Below are 16,548 nucleotides of genomic sequence, written 5' to 3' on the forward strand. Positions count from 1 at the left end.
CTGGTGCAGAATAGAGCTGCTTACCTGTTGGTGGAAGTGTACTTCTCTCATCTCGAAGAAACAGCTTAATTGGTTACCTATTTGCTTTTGAATCCAATTTAAAGTGCTGGCATTGACCTTTAAAACCATGTATGACCTGGAGCCTGCCTGCATGAGGGACTTCCTCTCCTGATATGAACCTGTGCACCATCTCAGGTCCTCTCCAGCTATTAGAGCCCTCCTTTAGCATGGAACTTGGGTTCACTCTGTAGCAGCTCTGTTTCTCTGCAATAGTGTGCTGGAAGAAATGAGGAAGGCCCCTACGTAGGCCCACAAGTAATATAAGGCTGTTCTTTTCAGGCAGGCCTTTGGTGGCAGATTATATTTGTGCAAGATAGGGGGTGTTATTGTGGATGTTTTGAACTTTGTGAAACTTTTGGTTTTAATATCTTGTCGCTAGCTTTGGCTGGCTTTATATATTTATTTATTAAAATATTTATAGTCCAACTTTCCTCTTTGCTGAATACAGCTTACAAATAATAAAAACATTATAAATTAAAAACAAATTTAAAAACCTCCTAACGATGCTTGCTGTTTATACCCTATCAAAATCCCTGGGAAACAAACGAGCCCTGCAGCACCTCCGAAAGGGGTGAGACTTCAGATCTCAAAGTACACATGGTTCCCAACAGGACTGTGCTATGCTTGTGTGGCATTGATATTGCTCATTTAGGAGCAACATTTAAAAGGCTAAGAGCTTTTTAAATTTTACACCTACCACGTGGCTCACCAAAACAAGCTAGATTCTTCTGGGCCCAGGAGGGTCATGTTTTTATCAGCACTAACTCCAACTGATGTATAAACAATAACAAAAACCAAGAACGTAAGATGTAATCTTTAAAATTAAATGGCTCCATATACAGGCCTGAGGACACTTCGAAAGCCCTATTTTTTTTTTTAAAAAAAAACCATTAAAATCAGTTTGTGCAAGAGAATATCCTTCAGATTCCATAATCCTTTTCTTAGCACATTTCAGATTTTTCAGCATTGACCAGAGTGGTTACAAGTGTTACATGATAAAACTGGAATGTTTAAGATTTCTCTCTTGGATTCCGTGAACTCTTTGAGGCTTTAAACCCTTCATGAATTATGTACCATGCCTGCCAAGAGACAGCTCTGAAATGTTAATTTATTGCATTGCCTACAGTCCATTTTTTAAAAAATGTCCAAAAACAAAACCCAATAAGCTGATCATGATATGAATTACTTTCTGCTGTCTCATTCACTGAAACCTCTGTGCAGATACAGATACCCAAAAGCTGCGCAAGCAAGTCAAGCAAATTTAGCATGACAGGTTATATTATTTCCAGCACCAGTTTTAGACTTGCAGTGGGGGACAATAATAACTGCAAAGATTACCTAGATTTTCCTCTAGTGTCCACAGGATATTTAAGGTTAGCAGTTGGCTTTTTCTCCACACACACACCTATGCACCATCATTCACCTAACAGGGCTAATAGCAGATGGGGAGTTATTTCTTATGGTGAGGGGAATTAATCTTACCCCTTTCCCACTCTGCTATGGCCCTGATCTCAGGCTCTCCTCCCCTTTCAAGTGTTTTTTTTTTAATATTAAAGGAAACATTAGGAGACTGGTTCATGGACATTGTGTATATTTTAGCCCTCAAATGTATGCTTGCTGTAATGACAATGCAAATCAGAATGTTTGTGGCCAGCCACTCTATTCGCTTGAAAACAAGTGCTAGCACGATCCTTTCCACTAATGCTTTGTAAGTAGCTGAAGCAACAAATGTTATTCTGAAGCAAGCAGTTAATATGTTATTAATTAGTGAAGAAATAAGAGAGAGAACAGAAATGCAACCAAGGCATTTCCCAACCAAGATCCTCCAGTTAAATGATGATATAGATTATTTGTTCATATCAACATGTCCTTTATTCTAAGGGGAATCAGTGTTTGTGTAGATTCTGCTAGTCTTTCTGGCTTCATTTCAGAAAACAAAAGCCCCCATAGCATTGGCATTAGAATAAATCATTCAGTGGAGAGAGATGTGAGACTTCGCCCACTTCTTTGCGGCAGATAGTTTTAAATGCTGTTGAATTGCAATAGGTGCCAGCTAATTGCTTTGCAAAACACAGTGAATGCCAGCAAGCTTTCACTATGATATGAGAGAACTGCCAGTGCCATCCTCTGCCAGATACAGCTCCAAGCAGTACTCTCTTGGGATCAGTTGTTGGCATGTTTGTTAAACTTAGGAGGCTGCCTGGCTTTAAGTCAATACTGTAGTCAGGAGTAAATCTATTTAGCATTAGTTCCAGGTTATCATTTAGCTCTACTAAACATATTTCCAGTCACAGATGTATATGCCAGAACCACTTTTTTCACCCACAGATGCTCCAGCTCTCAAGTCACTGCATGACAGGCAGAGATTCAACAGGTGCAGCTTCCTCATCATTCAGCATGTTTCAGCAGTCCCCTGTTTATCGCAACTAAATCAGTAACACATGCTTTTAGCACTGAACCAGCCTTCACAGATATAAACTCTGATGACAATCCAATTGAGTAGTTGTTAGTCAAGTATTAATTAGTTAATTGATTTTGCATTGATTAATTAATGTCTTCGTTCCTCGTATAATGATGTCTGTATTTTGCTGGAAATACATGGAAGAGACAATTCTGTTGTATTGAACAATCTTGCATGTATCATTGACAGAATTAAACTCTTGGGCTCAGTTAAGTATTTCTAAGTGGACTGCTATTCCATTGTCACATTGCTTTCATTCCCACAAGGAAGGAAGTTAAGACTATCTGTTGCCAGGTCCCTTGTGCTGGGGGATTTTTAGATGCCCATCTAAACACAACAAAGCTGTCATAATTTTCTTCTCTTTTTATTACACGTGTTTGGTGATACCAGCCCCCACCTTCTGCAAGTAGGGATTCACAATGCATGCTTTTTTGTTCTGCAACTTTCAGGATGTGTGTGCATGGCTAACAGTACAATTTAAGCAGACTTACTCCAGTAGAACCCATTGATCTAAATTGGCTTAGGCTGTAGCAAATCATCGAATCACCCTACAAGAAGTAAATATCATGCCTTTGCTGTGCCAAAGTGTCTTCATCTGGGGCCTGTTTCTGCTGAAAGTTCCATGGTGGAAATCAGTTCTCTGCTCCTCTCCCCCACCCCAGAATTCACCCCCCCCCCTCCATTTTCATTTCATTTTAGCTTTCAAAATGGTCTTCTTTTTATTTTTTATCACTGTTATACATTTTTGGGATTTTTAAATTTTGTTTTGATAGAAATACATTTCAAACTATAACTGCCTACCCATTCAATTGGTATGACATTCTCTGAGACTGTACCCTGCCTGCCCCTCAGGGATCCTCCAAGATCTAACTAACCCACCTGTTATACTTTGAAATGCTATCTGAAGTGACAGTCAAACTGCTCTATTTTAGTCCTCTAATTCTCTCTGCCATATCCTTCTGAGGATTCCACGGACCCTGATTGACTGCTTCTGGGTTCTCCAACACATATACAAGATTAAAAGGAGAGTAGCAGATTTCTAACAAAAGGACAGACTTTGCTGTGTGTGTGTGTGTGTGTGTGTGTGTGTGAGAGAGAGAGAGAGAGAGAGAGAGAGAGAGGGAGAGAGAGAGAGAGAGAGAGAGAGAGAGAGTCACATAGCCTGAATATAGTATTTACTCATTGTCATTGACTTTTCAGCAGTTTCAGGGCTTTTTTCAGGGGGAACATGGTAGAACGGAGTTCCAGCACCTCTTGAAAATACTCGGCAATAGTGCTTGAAAATAATATTATTTCAAAGAAACCCGAGTGTTTCTTCCTGTCAGTCCTAGGGTGGCAGTCCCTGGCAGTTAGATCCCCAAGTCCCTCACAGCAAGCAGGCAGTTGCATTGGTTGAAGAAACTTTATTTACAGATCAGTTCAGGTATGCACTTATAGGCAGAAGTTGGCAGAAGTGATTATTCAAACAATAGGTCTACTAATTATAGAGGACGTTCTCCCGCCCACTGGCCTGTTTGCATTCAGGCGAAAACCTAAAAAGTTACATGGGAACAAAGTAGTTTAGTCTAAACAAAGTACAGAGTGGAATCATTCCCCCCTGTGAAAAAGATACATTTCAGTACACAGCTTCAGCTCTGGTTCAAGGGCACTCAGAAGTGAAAGCGCATATTTCTTAGAGATAACAAAGAGGCCACAGGCTCCTCTGGAAATTAGTATTTGCAGCCTAGACACCCTCAGGTGACTTATATATAAAATGCATAAAAGTCAGTATTTAACTTTGCATTTAACTTTGGCATTATATCAGTGTAAGAATAAGATGTAGTGTAAGATGAAGAACACAGTGATGGCTTATATCACTCTCAGTACAAGATACAGAACACAACAATGGCAATGGACGCCTATAACACTCTCAGCATAAGATACAGTATAAGATACTCTCAGTATAAGATGCAAAACACAACAATGGCACGGATGCTTGCATACATGACACTTCCTCATTTCCCTCTTGAGAGTTCCGCCACCTCTTTTCCCAGAAAAAAAAACCCTGAGCTGGATTAATTAGAATAGAAATATTAAAATGGACTGTATTTGCTGTGAGTTTTAATTAATCTTAAATAAGATCTCAACTGCACATTTCTATAAAACATACCTCCTGCTAGTCATTCAGAATATCTTTTTTTTCATTTAGGTTACCTGTTTTGGAAGTTCTGTATGAAATTTTATATGGCTGCAAGATTGCCTGCCTAGAAATGTAAGCTGTATATGTCTCACTCTTATTTTTCCTGCTACTGTACTATTATCCTGTATGCTACTAAAATCACTCAGCTGTTTATGCTGTGATTTTTGTGTTGTTTTTAAGATTGACAACTCCAGATTAAGAAATTCCTGGAGATGTGGATGTGGAGCATGGAGAAGGCAAGATTTGGAGAAGGGAATAATTCCACAGCAGCCATTTTCTCCAAAGGAACTGATATCTGTAGCCTAGAGATCAGTGGTAATTCTGGGAAATCTGCAGGCCCTGACTAGAGGTTGGCAACCTTTGTTATCATTCCAATAACCATTTCACTTCACAATTGTTTAGACTGCTCCAGAGCACACAATCCAGTTTAAGCTTTTAAGGAATTAATACTATTGAAAAGAACCAAATGGGACACACAATACTGGGATCCACAAAGGAACCCTTTGATATCTTGGTGATATCAATGATGATACATAACACATCTCAAATTCTCTTCCCTTTCTGAGGATCCTGGAAGATCATAAATGACATGAAAGATAATAAATGCACCTAGGGAGGGAACTGTAAATTAGTTAGAAATTAGAAATGCAAAAACAGAAACAGAAAGGGTATGTCCTGAGAAAAGGATGCAGTAGGAAAAGGTTAAACGCTCCTCTTCCTGTCTCTTCTGCAAGCAAATTAACAGCTACTATCTCACTATATTCAGTTAAAAATATTGGCAGATTACTCGCAAATTCCCCATGTAGAACACAGTTTGATTCTGAGTTACAGCAATTATAAAAGTGCCAAGTGGTGGCAATGTTTTGAAAGCATTTGATGAGATGGGAAGTTAGTAGTATTAGGCATGCTGAGAACTTCAGCTTGAACATGATTGCCAGGCAAACTTACCTTGACTGAACTTCCTCAATATACAATGGGAGTTCTTGATTCTAACTGGTTTTTTTTGTTGAAATTCATCTGAAGCACTATGCCAAACAGGTTTGCATTTCTGCAGTAGTTGCTTGCCCAGGTTGTGAATTCATAATTAGTAACTAATAACAAATTTAACTAACAGTGCAATCCTAAAGTATGTTATACCGTTCTAAACCTATTCACTTCAGTGGAATTACAAGGGTGTAACTTTGCTTACAGCTGCATTCTAAATCTTCTTGTTTATATTTATTTGTTTGTTTCAGGACACAATTCAAGGTGCTGGTATTGACCTTTAACACTTTATATGATTTGGGACCAATATATCTATATGGCCACCTACTACCTTTCAAATCTACCTAACCACTATGGACTTCTTCAGAGGCCCTTCTTCAAGTGACCCCGCTTTCTGAGATTAGATGAGTGGCAAGTAGGAGATGGCCTTTGGAATCATGGCACCCAAATTCTGGAACTCACTCCCCAGGGAGATTCATCTGTTCCTTCCTGTTGCCATCTTCTGCCAATATGTGAAGACTTCTTTTTGTTTTTTTGTTTAGCATACCCTCGTGATCCCTCCTTCATACCCAATGTTTTAAGTGATTTAAATGTTTTAGTTGTTGTTTTTATGTCTTTATATGTTTTTTAAGCTCTGGTTTTAACTGTTTTAAAGATGCGTTTTGTTTGATTTTAGTAATTGTATAATAGGATTTTATTATGTATGTTTTAATTTGTTAAACTGCCTTGGTGGCCGTTATGAGGTCAGAAAGGCAGGATATAAATTTTCTTAAATAAATGATCTGCAGTATCAAAGGCTCCAGAGAAACCCAGTAGGAGCAACAAAGGAGCATGGCCTTTGTCTATTCAGATGGAGGTCATTAACTACAGCCACCAGAGCTGCCTCTGTCCTATATCCCAGCCTGAAACCAGAGTTATCCAAGACCTAGAGCTGGTCTGCTACTGTTCTCTCAATTGCTTTGCTTAGAAAAGGCAGATTAGATACTGGGCAATTACTGGTCAAATCATTTTTGTCTAGGGATGGTTTTTGAAGTAATGGGTAGATAACCACCTCTTTGAGTGGCTGAGGGAAGGCACCTTGAGTTAAGGACTGATTTATGATAGTCATCAAGAGCATCCAAGATGGGTAAGGATCCAGTGCACAAGTTATGTGGCTTACAGATACCAGAATCCTGTCAATATCCATCATTGTTACTAGTCAGAATGGTTCATAAGCAGACCACATGGTATATTAAGCATTTCTGCTGCCTCACCTATATTTCATAAAGCATCCAGACCAGAGCATATTTGTGCTATTTTATCAGCAAAAAGGTTTGCAAAGGTGTCACAGCTAAGTGTCTGTTCTTGTGACAGTAAAGGTTCAGATTTAGGATTCAGAAGATGTCAAGATATCTTAAACATGAAACAGTTACTGCAAAAATCAGAGAGAAATAATGTTTCTTTATCACCATCACCATTGCTTCATAGGTCTTCCAATGGGCTCTATAACATGCTCTGTCAGATTCAGTGTGAGTTTTCCAACAGCATCTTTTTAGATGTCTTCCAGCCTTCTTGAAGTCGCCCAGTTCTGTGGTAAACCATAGAGCTGGCTTCTATCCCAATGATGGGAGAGGTCAAGCAGGGGCAATCTTGTCAGTAGCTTCAAAAAACTTTACTTTCTAAGCTCTCACTGCAGCCTCAACAGAGCATGAGTTTGGAATCCTAAAATCCTCCAGAACATTCTGGAATCCAATAGAGTCCATGAGCCTGCATGGACAGAACATTTTAACTGGGGGGACCTTTCTGTGGGGTGCACCATATTCACCCTTGCCTTGAGCAGACAGTGATTAGACTATGGTTCAGGCCAAATCTCCAGCCCTGAAACAAGGCTCAGTTCAAAAGATTAAATCCAAGGTGTGATCACTTTCATGTGTGAGACCCATCATGATTTGAGAGAGGCCAAGGCAGTCAGAGAAGCTATAAAATCCTGTGTCAGTCTTGGCAAGGAACACTTCCATGAATGTTGAATTCACTCAGAGCAATAAGTCTGGGTGTCTCCAGCCTCATATCCCAGATCACCTCTATCAATCACCGGGGAACTGAGCAGCCAGTAAAAAAGCAGCATGTCTAATCTATCCCCCAGAATCATGACAGGGTCATTCAAGCAATGTACTTTTCAAAAGCAGTAAAATTCCATGCATGGAGTCATCATAATAAATGTTTGCAAGATTAATTAGATTTATGGGAAGGTACTCTGGCCACTGAGGACATTCGTTACTTACAGTTACAAGTGCTGCTTCTATCATTTTGGGGTGTCCCCCCCCCCTTTTTTTTTTTTAGATTTCAGTTTTTTCTACAAACCTGGGGCTTTTTCAGGTTTGTAGAAAGATCTTTCTTGTCACTGGATTTAAGTATTCATATATTTGGCCATGTTGTGAACTAGATATATCGATACGAACAGGAGAATAAGACCAAATTCTAAGGCCAAACTAGAAATTACAGGAAGATCTGTGAAAGTGTCCCGTGAATATTTTTATTGGTGAACAGCTGCTGTGGGACTTTCATCCAGGCTTTAATAAGTGAAGATGGGAGGGATCAATCTTTTCCCCTATATTCTCCTTGCCTTAAGCTGCCCCCACCCCCAGAGCTGATATTTGTCCTGTTAAGGGAAAAATACAGGCAACTGGGTCCATTTGAAATTTTAAAAAATTGTATAGGAAGAAATGGAGCCATCTTCCTCTGGTCTGTGGCTCTGATCCATGATGGGCTTCCCACAGCTGTTTGTCAATAACATACATTTCCCAGCATCCTGTCTTGTTCAGTCCTTGCATTCATAGAATCATAGAGTTTGAAGGAGCCTTACAGATCATCTAAACCACCCCCCTGACCTATTCAGGATTAGCCTAAAGCATCCTTAACAAGTATTTGTCTAGCTGCTTCTTGAAGATTGCCAATGAGGGAGGACCTATCACATTCCTAGGCAGCCAATTCCACTGCAGAACTACTCTTAATGTGAAGACGTTCGTCCTGACACTACCTTCCCTCCTGTAATTTAAACCTATTGTTTCAAGTCTTATCCTCTGCTGACACCAGGAACAGCTCCCTTCCCTCCTCTAAATGACAGCCTTTTAAATAGTTAAAAAGAGCAATCATGTCTCCCCTCACCCTCCTCTTCTCCAAACTGAACGTTCCTAGGTCCCTCAGTCTTTCCTTGTAGGGGTTGGTCTTCAGGGCCCTGATCATCCTGGTTGCTCTCTTCTGCACCCATTCCAATTAGTCCACATCCTTTTTCTAGTGAGGCCTCCAGAACATTCCCTCCCATAAGAATGTAAACCAGTCTTCTGTCTCACAGTGTATCAATCATTCATTTAATTAACAGTAATACATAGTATATAATATTTTTTCTTAGTGCTTGGAGCATTCCGCATATATGTGAATTTTACAACAGTTCTGTAAGAAATGCTCTGTATTATAGATTGAGATCTGAAGGTGAGAGATGATGGTGTGCTTATGGCCACTTAATGGATAGGATTCAGACCAGAGTGTAATGATTTTAATTGTGTGTGTTTCTTTAAATGCTTGGTGTATTATAGAAGAAGAATGCAGGATGAAAGAGACAGATGAGTGAGGTGATTGGTTGATGACTGAGAGTACAGGTAGAGTTGAGAAGTCTGAGTGGACTGAAATCTGATTGAATAGTAGCAGTACTCTATGGATGGAGTGAACTGCAGTTTTTTGGGAGAGCCGGTTTGGTATAGGGGAGAGCCGGTAGTGTAGTGGTTAAGAGCAGTGGGACTCTAATCTGGAGAACCGGGTTTGATTCCCCACTCTTCCACTTGAAGCCAACTGGGTGACCTTGGGTCAGTCACAGCTTTTTGGAGCTCTCTCAGCCCCGTCCACCTCACAGGGTGATTGTTGTGGGGATAATAATAACATACTTTGTAAACCACTCTGAGTGGCCATTAAGTTGTTCTGAATGGCGGTATATAAATCAAATGTTGTTGTTGTTAGTTAGTTACTGAGCAGAGAGCAAAAGTATTTATTTTGGGCAAAGCAGGCAACCTGTGTGAAGGCCCAAAAGGATTCTCATTCTAGTTTGGTCTGGCAATCTGTGTGAAGACTGAATTGTATGTTTCTGAGAAAAAATATTCATTTTGTGTAAGTCAGGCAAACTGTGTGTGTCTGAAAGAGAAAGGCTATGTAAATCTGAGTGAAAGATTAATATATCTAAATCAGGCAAGCTGTGTGGAAAGGCCTGAATGAATCTAAGTCTGTGTGGGGTTTATTCTCTTAAAGTAGACCTGTGTGTAAAATTACTTTTTATGACTGAGTCTGTTGGGGAAAAACTTTAAGAACAAATAACTATCTTCAAAACCACCAAGTTTAAGAAATAGTATGAAACTAATACACTTAATGTACTAATAAAGGTTTATTTGGGGTTTTTTGTTCACACCAGAGTATAAGTGATTTCTATATATCCCAGTCTTATCCTCAGGGCCACATAGACTCACAAAGGAGCCTAGCACTTGGGCACATTATTCAGGGAAAAATTAAATTAACTGGTTTGGAATTGAATTCCTGGTGGCAGCATTACATACTCAGAGGGTGAAATAACAAGAGGATTTAAGGCACCAAATGGAACTACATGATCGAAAGGGAGTTGTGACACAGGGTCATGGATTCCTAACTAGGGTTGTGCACTTTGTGAATCCGATTTGGTGTGAGTGAACTAATGTGGACCAACTCAGGACATTTTCAATCAGAAAATCACAGTGTTTTACTGCGGAAATGAACTCAAAAGAAACAGTGTTGCTCTAATAGTGAGGTGAGACATAGCACAAACAGTTCAGAGCTACAATGCAAAGTCTGACCGAGTAATATCAATCAGACTTCAGGGAAAGCCTGTCAACATAACTGTCATTCAAGTTTATGCTCCAACTATGGTTGCTGAGGAGGAAGAAATAGAAAACTTTTATGCAAGTGTCCAAGAAGAAATTGACCATACACCTAAACAAGATATGCTGATAATCATATCAGCATATCTGAATGGAAAAGTAGGCGATAAAGCAGAATCAAACATAGTTGGAAAATTTGGATTAGGATCATGAAATGAAGCAGGAGAGCGGCTCATAGAATTTTGTGAAGCCAACAACCTGTTCATTGCTAATACATGCTTCAGGGAACCAAAAAGACAATTGTATACGTGGAAATCACTGGGTGACAAATACAGGAACCAAATAGATTACATTATTGGAAGCAGATCCAGAGGAGTTAGCCGTGTTAGTCTGTAGTAGCAAAATCAAAAAGAGTCCAGTAGCACCTTTAAGACTAACCAATTTTATTATAGCATAAGCTTTCGAGAGTCAAGTTCTCTTCATCAGATGCCTGATCAAAACTGGGCAGATACAGAAGAGGAGGGGGAAAGAGAGAGAAGGGGCCATAAATCACAAGAAGACAGAATGCAATTAGCATAGAGGCAATCAAAACATTCCTTTGCTTGGAAATGTAAACATCTCCTTTTGGTGTGCAGTCAGTTTGTAGCAGTGAAGGTATCCAATTCCTATGTAGTATAAGCCTTCGGTAACCACAGCTCTCCCTGCCTGTTGCATCTGACAAAGAGAACTGTGGTCCCCGAAAGCCCACACCAGGCGTCACTGGGCTCCCCCAGATCACGCCTCTGTAAAGAGAATCTGTTACCTGTGGTAATGTGATAACCATTCATAGTCTCTATTCAGTCCCAGCTTGACAGAGTCAAATTTGCATATGAATTCCAATTCAGCAGCCTCCCGTTGGATTTTGTTTTTGAAAGGTTTCTGTTGAACCACAGCGACCTTTAAGTCTTTGGTGGAATGTCCTGGTAGATTGAAGTGTTCTCCCACTGGTTTTTGGACGTTTCCATTTCTAATGTCAGATTTGTGTCCATTTATTCTTTTGCGTAGAGGTTGGCTGGTTTGTCCAATGTACAGAGCAGAAGGACATTGTTGGCACAGTTTGGGACTACAAACAAATAGTTTGGGACTACAGTACCCACCAAATGAAGTGAAGGAACAAATTAACAGGGCCAGACTAGTACCCAGAAACAGTCTGCTCCAGGACAAACCTAAAGGAACTAACAACAGAACACCACTGGTTGTCACCTATAGCTCCCAGCTCAAACCCATCCAACGTATCATCAGTGAGCTACAACCCATCCTGGAAAATGATACCTCTCTCTCAGAAGCCCTGGGTGGAAGACCTTTCCTTGCCTACAGACAGCCCCCCAATCTTAAACGACTTCTCACTTACAATCATGAATCGGCCAGCAGAGTCACCAGCACAGGTACCAGGCCCTGCAACAGACCCAGATGCCAGCTCTGCCCCTATATCTACCCGGGGAATACAATTACAGGACCCAATGGCATCAACTACACTGTCTCTGGCTCTTACAGCTGCTCATCCTCCAATCTGATATATGCCCTCATGTGCCAACAATGTCCTTCTGCTCTGTACATTGGACAAACCAGCCAACCTCTACGCAAAAGAATAAATGGACACAAATCTGACATTAGAAATGGAAACGTCCAAAAACCAGTGGGAGAACACTTCAATCTACCAGGACATTCCACCAAAGACTTAAAGGTCGCTGTGGTTCAACAGAAACCTTTCAAAAACAAAATCCAACGGGAGGCTGCTGAATTGGAATTCATATGCAAATTTGACTCTGTCAAGCTGGGACTGAATAGAGACTATGAATGGTTATCACATTACCACAGGTAACAGATTCTCTTTACAGAGGCGTGATCTGGGGGAGCCCAGTGACGCCTGGTGTGGGCTTTCAGGGACCACAGTTCTCTTTGTCAGATGCAACAGGCAGGGAGAGCTGTGGTTACCGAAGGCTTATACTACATAGGAATTGGATACCTTCACTGCTACAAACTGACTGCACACCAAAAGGAGATGTTTACATTTCCAAGCAAAGGAATGTTTTGATTGCCTCTATGCTAATTGCATTCTGTCTTCTTGTGATTTATGGCCCCTTCTCTCTCTTTCCCCCTCCTCTTCTGTATCTGCCCAGTTTTGATCAGGCATCTGATGAAGAGAACTTGATTCTCGAAAGCTTATGCTATAATAAAATTGGTTAGTCTTAAAGGTGCTACTGGACTCTTTTTGATTATTGGAAGCAGTAGATGGAGAAGCTCTATTCTCTCAGCTAAAACAAGTCCAGGAGCTGATTGCAATACAGATCACGAGTTGCTAATATCAAAAATTAGAATAAAGCTGAAGAGAAACACCAAAAGAATCATAGTGCCAAAATCCAATCTAAATAACATTCCTGAAGAATTTAAAGACCAGGTAAGGAACAGATTTGCAATACTAAGTTTAATTGATCGTGAGCCAGAAGAACTATGGGCTAAAACTAGAGATATTATCAAGGAAGAATGTGCAAAGACTATCCCTGTAGCCAAAAGAAAGGAGAAGCCTAAATGGATGTCTGAGGAAACTCTTAAAATTGCTAAAGATAGACGAGAAGGTACAACACAACAAAGGGAGATTCACCCGGAAGAGTTAGCCGCCAATATTATAGTCCGGGGAAACACAATTACCAACAGTCACTACCCAGTTTTAGAAAAAATTCTTTAAATAGTGCAAAGTGCAAAATGCGAAGTGCACAAATAGTAAATACAATACCACAATTATTATGATAATACAATATATGCAATGTCTGCCAGTCCAATGATCATTGCTGTCCAACTGAGTGTAGTGTGAGATAGGGTTTTTGTGACCATCCATCATTAACATGCCCAGGAAGAAGTGAAATCACGAAACGGGAATTGGAAATTTGCGAGCATAATCCCTTTGGCTGCATGTCTAATGGCACGTTCAGCTTTATTTCTCTGCTTGGATTGATGGTCTTCAACCTATAAGCCAAGGAAATATATGGTTAAAGTTTCATCTCTTGGAACTCCTTTCTCACCAGTTGGAACTCTTATTATAGAGCGTTGATTCTCATATAATTGGACTGGCAGACATTGCATATATTGTATTATCATAATAATCGTTGTATTGTATTTGTGCACTTTGCACTATTTAAAGAATTTTTTCTAAAACTGAGTAGTGACTGTTGGTAATTGTGTTTCCCCAGACTATAATATTGAAAGATAGACGAGAAGCAAAAGCAAAGGGCAACAGAAATAAGATCAAAACTCTAAATGCAACTTTTCAGCGGCTTGCACGCAGAGACAAAGAAATCTATTATAATAACCAGTGCAAAGAAATAGAAGAGAACAACAAAAAAGGAAGAACAAGAGACTTGTTCCAAAAGATCTGAGAAATCAAAGGGAAATTCAAACCACGGCTTGGGATGCTGAAAGATCAATATGGAAATACAGTATCTGATCAGGACAAAATAAAGGAAAGATGGAAGCAATACACTGAGGAACTATACAAAAGAGATGGACAGATGACAGATACTTTCGAAGAAGAATCTTTTGATGAAGAAACAGAAATCCTAGAAAGTGAGGTAAAAGCTGCACTCAAAGCAATTGAGAGAAACAAAGCACCTGGAGTAGATGGAACACAAATAGAGCTATTTCAAGCTACAGAAATGGAGACCATCAGAATCTTAACAAGAATATGCCAACAAATATGGAAAACAAAGCAATTGCCCACCGACTGGAAACGCTCAGTCTATATTCCAATCCCCAAAAAAGGGGATGCCAAGGAGTGCAGCATCTATTGGACAATTGCGTTAATTTCCCATGCAAGTAAAGTGATGCTCAAAATTATACAGCAAAGTCTCTTACCATATATGGAACGAGAAATGCCAGATGTTCAAGCTGGATTCAGGAAAGGGAGAGGCACCAGAGATCACATTGCAAATTTACGATGGCTAATGGAACATACCAGGGAATTTCAGAAGAAAATCAACCTGTATTTTATAGATTACAGCAAAGCTTTTGACTGTGTAGATCATGAAAAGCTATGGAGAGTCTTAAAAGAAATGGGGGTTCCACAACATCTGATTGTTTTGATGTGCAACCTGTACTCTGGACAAGAGGCTAGTGTCAGGACAGAATATGGGGGAAACAGAATGGTTTCCAATTGGCAAGGGTGTCAGACAAGGATGCATGTTATCTCCCTACCTGTTCAACCTCTATGCAGAGTATATCATAAAGAAAGCTGGATTAGATCTAGAAGAAGCAGGAGTGAAAATTGGTGGGAGGAACATTAACAATCTGAGATATGCAGATGGCACCACATTACTAGCAGAAAATAGTGAAGACTTGAAACGACTACCAATGAAGGTTAAAGGAGAAAGTGCCAAAGCAGGATTACAACTGAACATCAAGAAGACAAAAGTAATGACTACTGAGGAACTACTCAATTTTAAAGTTGACAATGAGGAAATTGAAGTTGTTCAAGACTTTCTATTCCTTGGCTCAGTCATCAACAGACAGGGAGACTGCAATGAAGAAATCAGAAGAAGATTGAGACTTGGAAGAGCAGCTGTGAGGGAGCTAGAGAAGATCCTTAAAGATAAAGATGGCTCTCTGGGAACCAAGATCAAGATAATCCAAACTATGGTATTCCCCATTGCCATGTATAGATGTGAATGTTGGACAGTAAAGAAAGCTGACAGGAAAAAATTTGATTCATTTGAAATGTGGTGCTGGAGGAGAGTTTTGCCAAAAAGACAAGGGTATTAGATCAAATCAAGCCTGAATTCTCCTTAGAAGCTAAAATGACAAGACTAAAGCTATCGTACTTTGGTCAGATCATGAGAAGACAACATTCTCTGGAAAAGTCAATAATGCTAGGAAAAGTAGAAGGCAGCAGGAAAAGAGGAAGACCTAAAACGAGATGGCTTGACTCAATAAAAGAAGCCCCATCCTCCAGTTTGCAGGATCTGAGTAGGTCTGTTAGAGATAGAACATTTTGGAGGTCTTTCATTCATAGGGTCGCCATAGGTCGGAGATGACTTGACGGCACATAACACATACAACCTGCCCTGAGCCCGCTTGCAAGGAGGGCGGGATAAAAATCCAATAAATAAATAAATAAAATAAAAGTTAAATAAATAAATAAATATTTTCTATATTGCTGCCTCTTATGCCTGGAACTGGATCTCCTAACATTATATAGCACTGCTTCTCTCCCTTTATTCACATCTCTCTGTAGTTCACTTTTTCCATAAGACTTTGCACACCTCCTATTCTCACATCCTGACTAAAACACACAGCCTTGTTCTTCTCTAACATGTGTTCTGAGTGCATTGAGGGGTGACAGTACCTTAAATTTCTTAGCAGTACTTTTTATTTACTGGGGGCGTGGGCTTGAAGCAGAAGATGGGAGTCATTACTGTTTTTAGTGTTCTAAGGAGAAGTAAAACTGAGCAGGGATTGAAGGGTTAAATTCCTTCTCTCCTTCCAGTATAGCTCCAGTTTGAATGACATGTGCACACTTGTGCAATTTATCTTTTACAGACTAATAGATAGCCATGATTTTTATCACATCTGCTTTGGCCCTAAGCAAGTCTGTACCTATGTACTGCTTTGACAGGAAACACCAACTGTGGGGTTGGTTTAATAAATACTTAATAATAGTTATAAGGATAAAAATTTCATTCCAGGTCCCAGTCATTGCTTAGGCTGCCTTCTTTCAAAAGCTTGGTAAGCTGATAAAGCATCAGATTCTCTGGCAGCTGCACTCCTACAACAACCTTTTCGATGCCATTACAGAAAATTAGCATGATGCTGAGCTAGTAATTGCTATGTGAATCAGCTTCACATTAGCATTCTGCTGTTTCAAGCTTTTAAAGAAATACAGATATAGAAATGGCAAAAAAAATCAGCCTGCAGCTCCCTCACATATAAGATTTGCTCCTTCTCAAGCACAGTACCCTGGC

This window comes from Eublepharis macularius, chromosome 1 (assembly GCF_028583425.1).
Source record: "Eublepharis macularius isolate TG4126 chromosome 1, MPM_Emac_v1.0, whole genome shotgun sequence".
NCBI classification, from domain to species: Eukaryota; Metazoa; Chordata; class Lepidosauria; order Squamata; family Eublepharidae; genus Eublepharis; species Eublepharis macularius.